Below are 12,074 nucleotides of genomic sequence, written 5' to 3'. Positions count from 1 at the left end.
GGGGGAAGACGTAATGAAGAGTAAAGGATAGTTATAGGAATCATTCTGGCAAATTTCGCAGGAAAGAAAAAACAATTTAAGGTATACACCGAAAGAAAATAATTAAAAATAAGAGTAAGAAGAGGGTATAACTAATGTTTTACACGTCTCCTCTTTTAAACATAACCTAAAACAGAATATGATCCCTAGTTTAAATGTGCAGAAACTGAGGATTTGAGAAGTTAAAAGACTTGTCCAGTTCTAATCAGCTGGTAGGTTATAGAGTCAAGATTTCTGCCTAAGTATATTTGATCCTAAAGCCCTAGAATTCTCTAATTCTAAGGCATTTTCCTCAGAACGCCTAGGTGAATCCCAGTGGTGCTGGGATAGAGCAGCAACAGTCAGTGAGCCAAGGGCGGAGGGCGGGGCGTGCGGTCCTGGGCAAGGCGCAGCTTACAGAGACCTGAAATAGCCATGAGCAATTGTCCAGTAAATCAGCCCCCTTCACAGCCTGCCAAAAAGAAACTCTCTCTCGGTTCCCCCAGCATGAATTAATTCTGAAAATCAAAAGGCTTATAGAGAACATGTTGGAGGCCTCCTATTAGGCTGCCTTGAACTATACTTTTGAAATTCTCTTGTTCCTTCTTTTAAGTTCCTCCGATCCTGGGGTTACCCCTGCAGTGATGGAGGAGCTACATAGGGCTTGCTGGTGTAATTTTCCTGTGTACAGGTTGGGGTTGGCCAAGCTATTCTTGATACTATCAATCATATAAAGATATACCATTTATTGAATGCTTATGTGCCATGCACATCACCTAATGATCAAATCATATTTTCAAGTTTTATTATTGTCATTTTAAACATCTTTAAAACAACAGCAACAACGACAAATCACAAAGGAGCAGGCGGAAGCTTTTGGAGGTGATGGTTAAGATTAGTATCTTGATTGAAATAAGAATTATTATTCCCATTTTCATCTATAGGGAAACTACAAAGCCAACTGGCCCAGATTCCCAGAGTAAATAAGGAGAGGAACCAAAATTCAAACCGAATCTGTCTGAAATCAAAGCCTAGTTAACCCAATATTTAACCTGAGGCTTCTCAGACTTTGAAATGTATTGTAATCTCCTGGGCTTTAAACACACACCCCAGTTCAGATTCTGATTTAGTGGGTCTATGTCGGCCATGGTATCTATATTTTGACAAGCACCACCAGGTAATTCTGAGCACTATATTTGCAAAGAAAACTTTTTGAGACTATAAAGACAGCCCTTTCTTGGTATGAATTTTCTCCTTTCCCCAAAATGTGAATGTGGTCTCCTTCTAATTTAAAAAAAAAAAAAAAAGCTGAAAAACTGAAAACAAACAAACAAAAAAATCCATGTCCAGAGAGAGGAAAAGTGAGTGAGGTTAGGACACTGAAGGAGGATGAAATTATCTTTCCTGAAATCATGACACTCAGTGATTTCTAGTTTAACTTAAACAGTGGGTTCTTATCAGAGTGATCTTACTTTTCTTTGTCCTACTGGCTTCCTGAATTGCTAATTGGAGCATTCCTTGGGCCAGAGACAACACAGTGGCAAGAAAGAGGGAAAGCAGTGACTGGGCAGGGGCTTGGTTGAGAGATCAATTGCCTCTTCCCTCCTGTCCCTTCCAGACTCCTGCACCCAAGAGGGGTGAAGAGAACTGAACAAAAGGGGCCAGACGATGAGCAGTCTCCTGTGGGATATGAAATTTATAACTTAGGCATTGCCTGGAAATGCCATAAGAAATTAATATTTGTTACAGAAACAGTGGGGCTGCATTAATATTTTAATGGCGAATAAATATTTAATCCAAAACTCTGGTTGGAAAGAGGACAAGATAACCATGGCAGGAACAGTTACACCACCGAGTTAGAGATGTTAATGATTCATCGGCTCTGCCAGTGGTGATAATGCCATACAGTGTATCCATTATGCAATTCCTTTGAAATATTAGTAAGTCACACCTCAGAATCAAAATCAGGAGAAATGTTGTTTATTCTTTGAGAGTCAATATGAAGCATTAGACAGAGCAAATCTTTGGAATCACAGGAGCCTGGAATTGGGTACCAAGTCTATGGTTTACTGGCTGAGCAACTGGAAAGAAGTCCATTCACTTCTTTGAGCTTTATCTTCAAGGTGAGATCAGCACCTACTTGATAGGATTGTTGGCCGCATACATTATTCACTCAATTGTTTTCTTTTTTGGTTCTCCTTAAAACATGGTTAAAAATATGGTTTAAAAAATTGAAGGTGGTTGCAGTGTCTCTTAGTTTAGCACCACGTCTGCTTCTCAAAGAAACACAATGAAATTTTCATTTTCCTGCTTCTCCTGGATACTTATGTCTATCATCATTATTTTTCAGTGAAAATTTTTATAAGTGGTTTGGGGAAAACTATCTCTCTAATTAAAAAATCCAATTCTATGTCTATCATCAAAAAATCTACAAACAATAAATTCTGGAGAGGGTGTGGAGAAAAGGGAACCCTCTGCACTGTTGGTACATCATTAGGGATGTACTAATCTCTATTAGTACATAGCTGGAATCTACAAAACACTTGTAAAATAAAGTTTTAGAAAATACCTTCAATGGAGAAACATACTATGTTCATGGACTGGAAAACTCACAAAGTAAAAATGTCAGTACATCCCAAATTGATCTATAGGCTTAATGCCTTTTCTGTCAAATCCTCTGAGGATTTTTGTAGATACAGACAAGCTGATTTCAAAACTTATATGAAAAGCCAGAGTAACTAGAATAGCTCAAATGATTTTGCAAAAGAAGGATAAAGTTGGAGAAATTACACTACTTGATTTTAAAACTTACTTTATGGTTACAATAACTATGCAGTGTAGTGCTGATGGAGGGATAGCCACATAGATCAATAGAACAGAATAGAGAAACTAGAAATAGATCAACACAAATATGCTCAACTTATTTTGGAAAAAAGTGCAAAAGCAATTTCATAGAGAAAAGATATCCTTTTCAACAAATGGTTCTGGAACAACTGGATACAAGAAGCGGGGGAGAGAGGGAGGGAGGGAGAAAAAACAGTAGGAAGAAAGGAAGGAGTCTTGAACTAAGCCTCAGATCTTACACAAAGATTAACTCAAATGGATCATAGATCTAAATGTAAAGCATGCAACTATAAATCTCTTAAAAGAATGCATAGGAGAAAACCCCTGTTACCTAAGTCAACTGAAAAATTGTTGTGTGATTTCAAAAGCATGATCCACAATAGAAAAAAGAAGTTAAATTAGACTTGATAAAAGTTAAAAATGTTAGACACTATTAAGAGAATGAAAAGACCAGCCATAGACTAGGAGAAAATATTTGTAAATCACTTCTCTAACAAGGAATTTGTGCCCAGAATATACAAAAAATGCTTTAAATGCAAAGATAAGAAAACAAGCCATCCTACCAGAAGATGACAAAAGACTTACGCAGTTGCTCCACCAAATGGAATATATAGAAGTCAAATAAGCACATAAAAAGATGTTCAGCATCATTTGTCATTAGGAAAATGCACATTGAAATCACAATGAAGGACTTCCCTGGTGGTCCAGTGGTTAAGACTCTACGCTCCCAATGCAGGGGGCCTGGGTTCAATCCTTGGTCGGGGAACTAGATCCCGCATGTTGCAACTAAGAGCCCGCATGCCGCAACTGAAGATCCTGCATGCCACAACTAAAGATCCACCACTCTGCAACGAAGATCCTGCACGCGGAAACGGATCCCGCGTGCCACAACTAAGACCCGGCACAATCAAATAAGTATTTTAAAAATAAATAAATAAATAAAATCACAATGAGATGCCACTGCACACTTAATAAAATGACTAAAGTAAAAAGTCCAGTAATAATAAATGCTGGTGAAGATAGCTCATACATTGCTGGAGAAAGTGTAAATTGTTATAGTCACCCTGGAAAACTGCCAAGCAGTCTCTTACAAAGTTAAACATACACTTACCATGTGACCCAGTAATGGCCCTTCTGGGTATTTACCCTAGAGAAATGTCCCAGTGTTACGCAAAAGCCTGTATATGAATGTTCATAGCATGTTTATCTGCAATTTCAAAGCACTGGAAACAATTCAATGGAGAAACAACAGAATGAATAAACAAACTGTAGTACATTCATGCAATGGAATACTACACAGCAATAAGAAGGCACAGATGATCGATACAGCCAACAACTTGGATGAATCTTAACGTTGTTAGGCTGAATGTAAAAAACAAATCTTAAATTATTACATACTGTATGATTCCATTTATATAACATTTTTGGAGTGACAAAATTACAGTAGTAGACAACAGGTCAGTAGTTGCCATGGTCAGGGTTGGGGAGATTAGTGTGACAACTAAGGGGAAGGAATGAGGGAGTTTTTTGGGGGGGATGATGAAATAGTTCTGTGTCTTGATTGTGGTAGTGATTATACAAATCTATACATACTATAAAATTTCATGAAACTATACAACCCAAAAAAGTGCATATAAAAAACTGATGGAGTGTGAATAAGGTCAGTAGTTTAGAAGTGTTATGCCAGTGTCAATTTCCTAGTTATTTTAATGTACTGTCACTATGTAAGATGTTACCATTGAGTGAAGAAGGATGAATGGCATGTTGGAACTCTCTTTACTGTTTTTGAAACTCCTAAAATACAAGAAGAAAAGAAACTTGAATATCCTACTCATTGTCATTTAACTCTAATTGATTTTTTTTTCCTTTTTTCCCTGCTCCAATGAGACCATAAGCTACTGTCTTCCAATAATCTCAGCAGTCCCCCTCTCCCTTGGCCCAGCTGTCATAGAGAAAGTTTTTAACAACAACAAAAACGTGCTACTTTGGATAAAAATGTACTAGTAACTAAGCTAACATAAGAGCACTGCTCCCTGTCAATAGTAGATCCTCCCCTTTGATAAATCTTCACGGAATGTCTATTATGTGCATAATGTCACAGTACGTGTAAAGACGGGAATAAAGGTATAGAAGCATTTATCCAGATGAAGAACCAAGGAAGTGGAATAAGACAGAACACAAATTATTATTATACAAAGCAGAAAGTCATTCTTGGCAAGGAGAAAAATATATTGCAAAGCAGGTTCAAAGTAGCAATAAATTTTAATTCATATATTGGAGTTCTATGTAGAATTTCACTGGAAGAAAAACGATGTATCCACTGGTAAGAGACTGGGGGAAAAAAAGACCAAAACCCACTGTGATAGATGACGTCAGTGAACTACAACAAAACTTTATAAACATTCATCGTTCTGTGCCTCCTTCTGGATAGAATTAAGTCATGGAAAAAACTCGTGTGAGCATTCACCTTTTTGTTTTTCCTGGAAGAGTATTTGAAGGATACATGGGAGAGAAGGCATGATGGATGGATGCAAGATGGAGAAAAAGCCAGCAGCCTGAACTCAGCAGTAAGTCTGTAGTTCTGTTGAAGTTTCCGCTTGGTCAGGGAGGGAAAGCAACCATACAATTCCCTGCCAGAGGCAGTACAGAATGCCTTACATGTCTAATTTCATTTAATCCCCACAAGAACCCTAGGAAGTGGGACTTGTGTCAGCAACAACAGAAGTCACCTCTGCTTGTCTTAAGCAACAGACCTTTGCTGGGCAGCAGACACAGAGTCCTCTGTGGGCCTCTACCGCCTGTGCATGCAGACTCTACTCCTGGACGTCTCTGCCTCACCTGAGCAACCTCTCTCCCTCATTCCTTCATATGTGAACCACTCACTCAGCCTCCAAACTCCAAGGCAGGAGTATCCGATCAGCCAGATCCAGGTTATGCCCTCCAGACCAGGACACCTAAAGGGATGCATATCCCCACATTGGCTTCCCTACTTCCCTCCAAGACTCACAGTGAGGTCCCTAAAATTGGGAACAGTTTTATATCAATGGTAGACCAAATGATAATTACTGTAGGTACTATCATGCCAATTTTATAGATGAAAGCACCGAGTCTCAGAGAAGTATAAAAATTGTCCAAAGACTACATAGCTAGTTTTTTAAAAAACACTTTATAGATGTATGATTGACATGTACGAAGTTGTACATATTTAATGTATACAACTCAGTGAGTTTGGGGATAAGTATACAGCCATGAAACCATCACTGCCATCAAAGCCGGAAACATAACCATCCCCTCCCAAAGTTTACTCCCACAGTATCATGACTATTATTATTGTTCTTATGGTAAGAACACTTAACATAAAAGCTGCCTTCTTAGAAACTTTAAGTGTACACTACTGTATTGTGAACTGTGGGCTCTATGCTATATTGTAGACCTCCAGAACTTATAGCTTATATAACTGAAATTTTGTGCCCTTTGACCTCCATTTCCTCCCGGAGCCCCTGGCAACCACCATTCTACTCTTTGCTTCTATGAGTTTGACTATTCAAATTCCACATACAAATGAGATCATTACAGATGTGTCTTTCTGTGTCTGGCTTATTTCACTTAGCATAATGTCCTCCAGGTTCATCCATTCATGTCCCAAATGGTAGGGTTCCCTGCTTTTTTAAGGCTGAATAATACTCCATTATATACACGTCATGTTTTCTTTATCCATTTATCTGTAGATGGGCATTTGAGTTGCTTCCACCTTTTGGCTATTGTGAATAATGCTATTATGACCATGAGTGTGCAGATACCTATTTGGGTCCCTGTTTTCAACTATTTGGGTCCCTGTTTTCAACTATTTGGAGTATATATATACAAAAGTAGAATTTCTGAATCATATGATAATTCTATTTTTAACTTTTTAAGGAATTGCCATACTATTTTCCACCTTTTACATTCCCTTCAACAGTGAGCAAGGTGTCCAATTTCTCTACTTTCTCAACAATTATTTTCTGTTTTGTTTTGTTTTTGACAGTAGCCATCCTAATGAGTGAGGTAGGTACCATTGGATAATTTTTGGTGCATGTTCAAGACTGGCTCCCAGAGTCCCCTAGTGGGATAATAATCCCAGTTGCCCACACGCAGTGGTAACTTCCTTATTCATTTCCTTCCCTTCCTTGTCATACTTTCCTGCTCGTCTACTGGTGTTTCCTCATATTACTTCCCCAGTAAACAGTTTCCACTCAAATTCTTACCTCAGGGTCTATTTCTGGGGATCTTGAACATATGTGAGATTATGTTTTATCCCTTAGAGTACTGCTTGACACCACCTACCTTGATCAGTTATGTTAGACTAAGTTGCTTCTCAGCCTTAGTTTTACAAAAGATTACCTGTCCCCACAAGCAGTCTGTGGTCAGTTAACTTCCTAAATACTATGAACATAATCTATGAACATAATCTAGACTCTTAAAGAAATACAGGATTCTTTCACTCTATCCCATAGATAAGAAACCTTCCTTTCTTTGGTATACTCAAAACTCATAAAACTGCACAACTTCAGAGGTAAGTGGGAGCTCACAGAACTACAGAGCAGTTGTTTTAAAACTATGTTCCGTAGATTCCCCAGTGTTTGGGGGACTCTACACATGTATATTGCTTTTGGTACGGCACTCTGGTCACAGTTTCTCCTGTTACCTCTATTAGAAAATATCCAGAATCTCCAAGGCAAGTTTGGTGTGTTTTTTTTTTTAACATTGTTATAAATATCCACATATCTTTGTCAATCAGGACTTTATCAATACTGTGTCACCATGTGATAGCTCCAAATTTTTTGATTTTTATATTAATCAAGACAATGAAAATATGAAATCATTTCCAGGAAAAAACCACAAATTGCTGTTTTTTTCTTAGGTATATGCTGGGGGTTCCAATATAGTTTGATTAAACATTAACCAACAACCAGTAAGGTTTCCATAGGCATAAAAGTTTATAAACCATAGATCTAGGTCAAGTCCTCATACAATTTATAATTTCCCTCCACAACTTCTTGACATGTGTGCTGAAACATGACAAGTTCAAGAAAGCATCTACCTCCTGGGGAAGTCTGCTTTATTTTAAGATATTTCTGATTGCCATGAAGGTTCCTGTTTTTCCCTCCTATTGAAATCTGCCTCCCTGCAACTTCCACTCTTCCATCTAGGAAAGATCTTGTCTGCTTACTCTTTCAAGGCAGCCTCCAGACCTTGTTGGGGTGGCCCAGTGTTCTCATACAAGCAGGCAAGAACCCTTGCAAGTATTTGAACTCTTGTACCTTTGACACCCAGTGAGGAGAGGGTCCCCCTTCTCCTCCATTGGCTGGCAGCAAGCCTTTCCTCTCCAGTCCCTCTGTAATGCTTAGGAAAGTGATGGCAAAGATATGGATTTCACCAAACTTAATCAGAGGCTTAAGCGAATCAACAGTGGTGGGGGTAAGAAGGGAGTTAGGGGTGCAGAGAAGGGGTTTCAACTTTCCAGTTCCACAACATATGGCAGTAGTTTTGCTGAAAGCTCAAGACAGTATTTATTTCATGCAGCGACATTGCCCCAAGAGGCACACAGGCCAAATTTCTAATACGTGAACCCTAAATCCAATTTTTCAGAGCTCCTCCTCTTCCTCTGATTTTCCTCCCCCCACCCCCCAACTCCCCTCCATGCTAGTTTCTCCTCCTTATTTTTTTGAAGACTCCCTGTTCTCCTTGAAAGCTGGGGCAGAATGAATGGAATGTTTTGATTTACTACAGGCCCCCTGAATTCTATTTTCCCAAATCAATTAATTTCCACACATTCTGACAACAGAGGGGTAGTAGCAAGAGCTGAGGCGGGCAGCGGTTGGGTGGTGAGAGGTTAAGGTATAGCAGGGGGTGAGGGGAGTGGGAGATTGGAGCTCCCTGGAGGGGTGTAGCCAGGGGAAGATAAATTACCCCTGTGCTTGGTGTTGAGAGAGAAGGACTGGGGGAGAGCTTGGTATCTGAGATGAGCGCACTTGAGTACTGGGGGCGGGGGGTGGTCGGCCGTCAATCAGAAGGTTAAAGAAAATAGAAGAAAAAACAGGCAACTTTATTCCAAGAAGATAGGGAACCAGAGAATTAGGCAGTCTCCTAGCTCGCCTGCTTGCCGGGGGCCGTAATTACGTTTTGCTGCTTGCCCCTTTACTCCTGCAGCTGCATCTCAACCAGAGGTGGTCAGTGGTATTTCTCTAGAGCAAATAGTCAAGAATTCTGGCGGGAAAGATGCAAAGAGGAAACTTTTCTTTTCCATCTTCCTTTGTTTCTTTCTCTTTCAATCTCTTTTATTTCTCCTCCTTCCTTCTTTCCTCCCTTCCCTCCCATTTCCCATTCTCCCTCCTCACTTCCTTCCTCCCTCCCTTCTTTCTTTTCTTTCTTCCTCATTTTTCTCATTCTCTCCCTTGATCACTCTTCCAGAATGTACTAAGCAGCTATTTTGTGTGTGAGATTCTATATTAATTATGATAAGACCAGAGTTCTAAGATACCATACAATTCAGTTGAAAAGACATTGCCTCATCAAGAAGCTCTGTGCTAGATGCTGGAGATAGTGGATCTAAAAAGAAGAACACAGCACTGACTGTGAACTCAAGAAATACATTGCTATGTAGGGGAAGATAGACATGTCATTACTCATTTGTTTATTCTTTGAATCCCTATGTGAAGTGCTGGGACTTTTGACTAGTTTTGAATCTATAACATGTAAGACCATGCCTAGTCACTAGTTGACATGCAATAAATATCCAATGATGAAAACAACTACATTTATTAGAACACCTGTGATGTGTCAGATATTTTGCATGCTTTTTTGTTAATCCTTCCTCCAACCTCATAACAAAGATATGGTTATTCCCATTTTACAGATGAGAAACAGAGGCATAGAGAGATTAGGCAGTTTGCTAATGTTAAACACCACTTAGAGGTAAAATTAAGATGCTGATTCAGGTCTGCCTGATGCCAGTACAGAATATTTTCCTACTCTTCCATGCCTCTTTCTGCAAAAATTTATGAATAAAAAACCCCCCAAAACACTAGGTATTCATTTCCAGTTGATGAGATTACAACCTTCCTAATTCAAAAAAAGAAATCATAATTGGTAGGAAATCTAGGTTGTAATGTATTTTGCATTGCATGAACTTTATAAATCATGAACACCCAAATTTTACTATTACAGGCTTCTACCTGCATGATTGAAGGACCCCACATCATCCAGCTGCAGTGTCTTTCTAGTTTTTTTTTGGTATCAACATACGCTCAGTAGTTAGTTAACTCCTGTTCCTCTGTTCTGGTCCCTTTGTTGGTGTCTTCTGCACAAAGTTACTTGGGATAGTTGCTCACCTTTAACATGGCATTCATGACCCTGAAAGGGAGTAATGTGCTCCTGCTGAGGATGGTGTATCCCAGGGTCCCACAGAATACATCGCCAAAGACTAACACTCTAATTCCACAGCATGCCCAAGGTGGATCACCAGGGAGGCTCTGCTCCTGCAGTAACTGACTCATCACATGTCTTCACCACCATCTCAGCAATCAGTAGGAGCTCCTTGAGTTGCCAAACCCGGCTGTTTTGTCTACAGTACACCTTACTTACATCAGAGCCAAGCTGTGCTCCAGTTAGAAATAAGGAGGATACTCCACTCCTCAACTCTGCACGGCTCCATCACCTGAGCCTGAAGGAAGTTTGCTTGTATGCAATAGATTGACTGCAAAAGTTTTCACTCCCCCCTGCATCAATATCCTTTTATGGTAAACCCACTAACTCTGGGTTGGGCCATGTGACTGACCAATGAGATAATGACAAACTTGATGTAAGCAGAGGCTTGAAAAAGTGCTTGCAAGAACATGCCTGGAACAGACTGCTAGAGAAGGAGACGTGTGAAGCAGAGGTAGCTGGCCCAGCTAAGACTACTGTAGATTTGCCAACACTCAGCTGATCACCTGAATCCCATGAAGATCAGAAGAACTGCCCCGTCAACTCAGACTTGTGAAAAATAACATGTTTATTTAAAACCACCACTTTTCTGCAGTGGTTTGTTATATAGTTATAGCTAACTTATTTATTTATTGTGAGTTATGTCTCACAAATTTTTCTTGAAAACAGATTGCTTGGCTCTTGCCAGCAACATTTCTCTCTAAAGGGTCAGAACCCATCTGAGAAAGAAGCATCGTCCTCTACTTTCCACCTCCTGTACTGCCCTCTCCTTCCACCTTTTTCCCCAGAGATCTGCGTATGAAACTAACCTCTGATGCTATCAGAAAGCGGATGACCTGTTACCCATTCTACCCTTCTATTCTTTACTTTGCTCCCTTCTCCCTTTCTCCTCTTTCCCTGTCTCTCTCTTTCCCACATTCACCAGGGTACCAACCTACTTGCTCCTCCTTCACTAAGAGGGGAAAAAAAAATGAAATACAAAGCACTCAGATAAATTAATTCATGCAAATAGTTGCCTGTGGGTCTACCAAATCTATCACTTCATTAGGCATACATAGACAAGGCTAAATTCCCTTTGGGCTAAGCCAGGATCTCACAACAGAAGAAAGAAAGATATGTAAATATAATTGATATATACTAGTATATCATACATACACACAGATGTGACTTGTAGGAATTACACAGACACAGTAAGATTAAATCAATAAGAATAAGCAAAGGAGATTGTGAAGATTAAAGTCAGAGAAGATTGCATTACGCAAAAATACATTGTTACTACTGAGAGCAGGTGTCACTACTATTTTGGCCACTGTCATACATTCACATCACACATACCTTCATAATTTTTCTTAATGATTCTCAATTAGCAGGATAATAATTAACGATGGTTTTGTGCCTGCATCTTGTCTTATAATTTTGCCAAGTATACCTGAGAAGTTTTGACCTTCCAGGAATCCATTCTTGGTACCTAGTAGGGGAACAACAGCCCCAGATTTGCCAGGCCATCCTAGTGGCATCAAAGTAAATCAGTCCTGCTTCTGCTTGCATGTTTCTAGGAAGTTTTCTTAATTTCCCTGATACCTGCAGACAGGCCCTCTTTTCCTTTGATCCATAATTTTATTTTACCTATTACAATCAACATCAAGAACAGCATACCTTAATTCTGTAAGCCAGGAAAAAAAATAACCTCTGCACTTCATGAGCAATTTCAAATCGCAAGCAATGAGATTGTGAAATACAAGGACCAA

The sequence above is a fragment of the Eschrichtius robustus genome, chromosome 10 (genome assembly GCF_028021215.1).
Source record: "Eschrichtius robustus isolate mEscRob2 chromosome 10, mEscRob2.pri, whole genome shotgun sequence".
NCBI lineage: Eukaryota > Metazoa > Chordata > Mammalia > Artiodactyla > Eschrichtiidae > Eschrichtius > Eschrichtius robustus.
The sequence above is the reverse complement of the archived record's forward strand: the minus strand, read 5'-3'. Positions refer to the sequence as shown.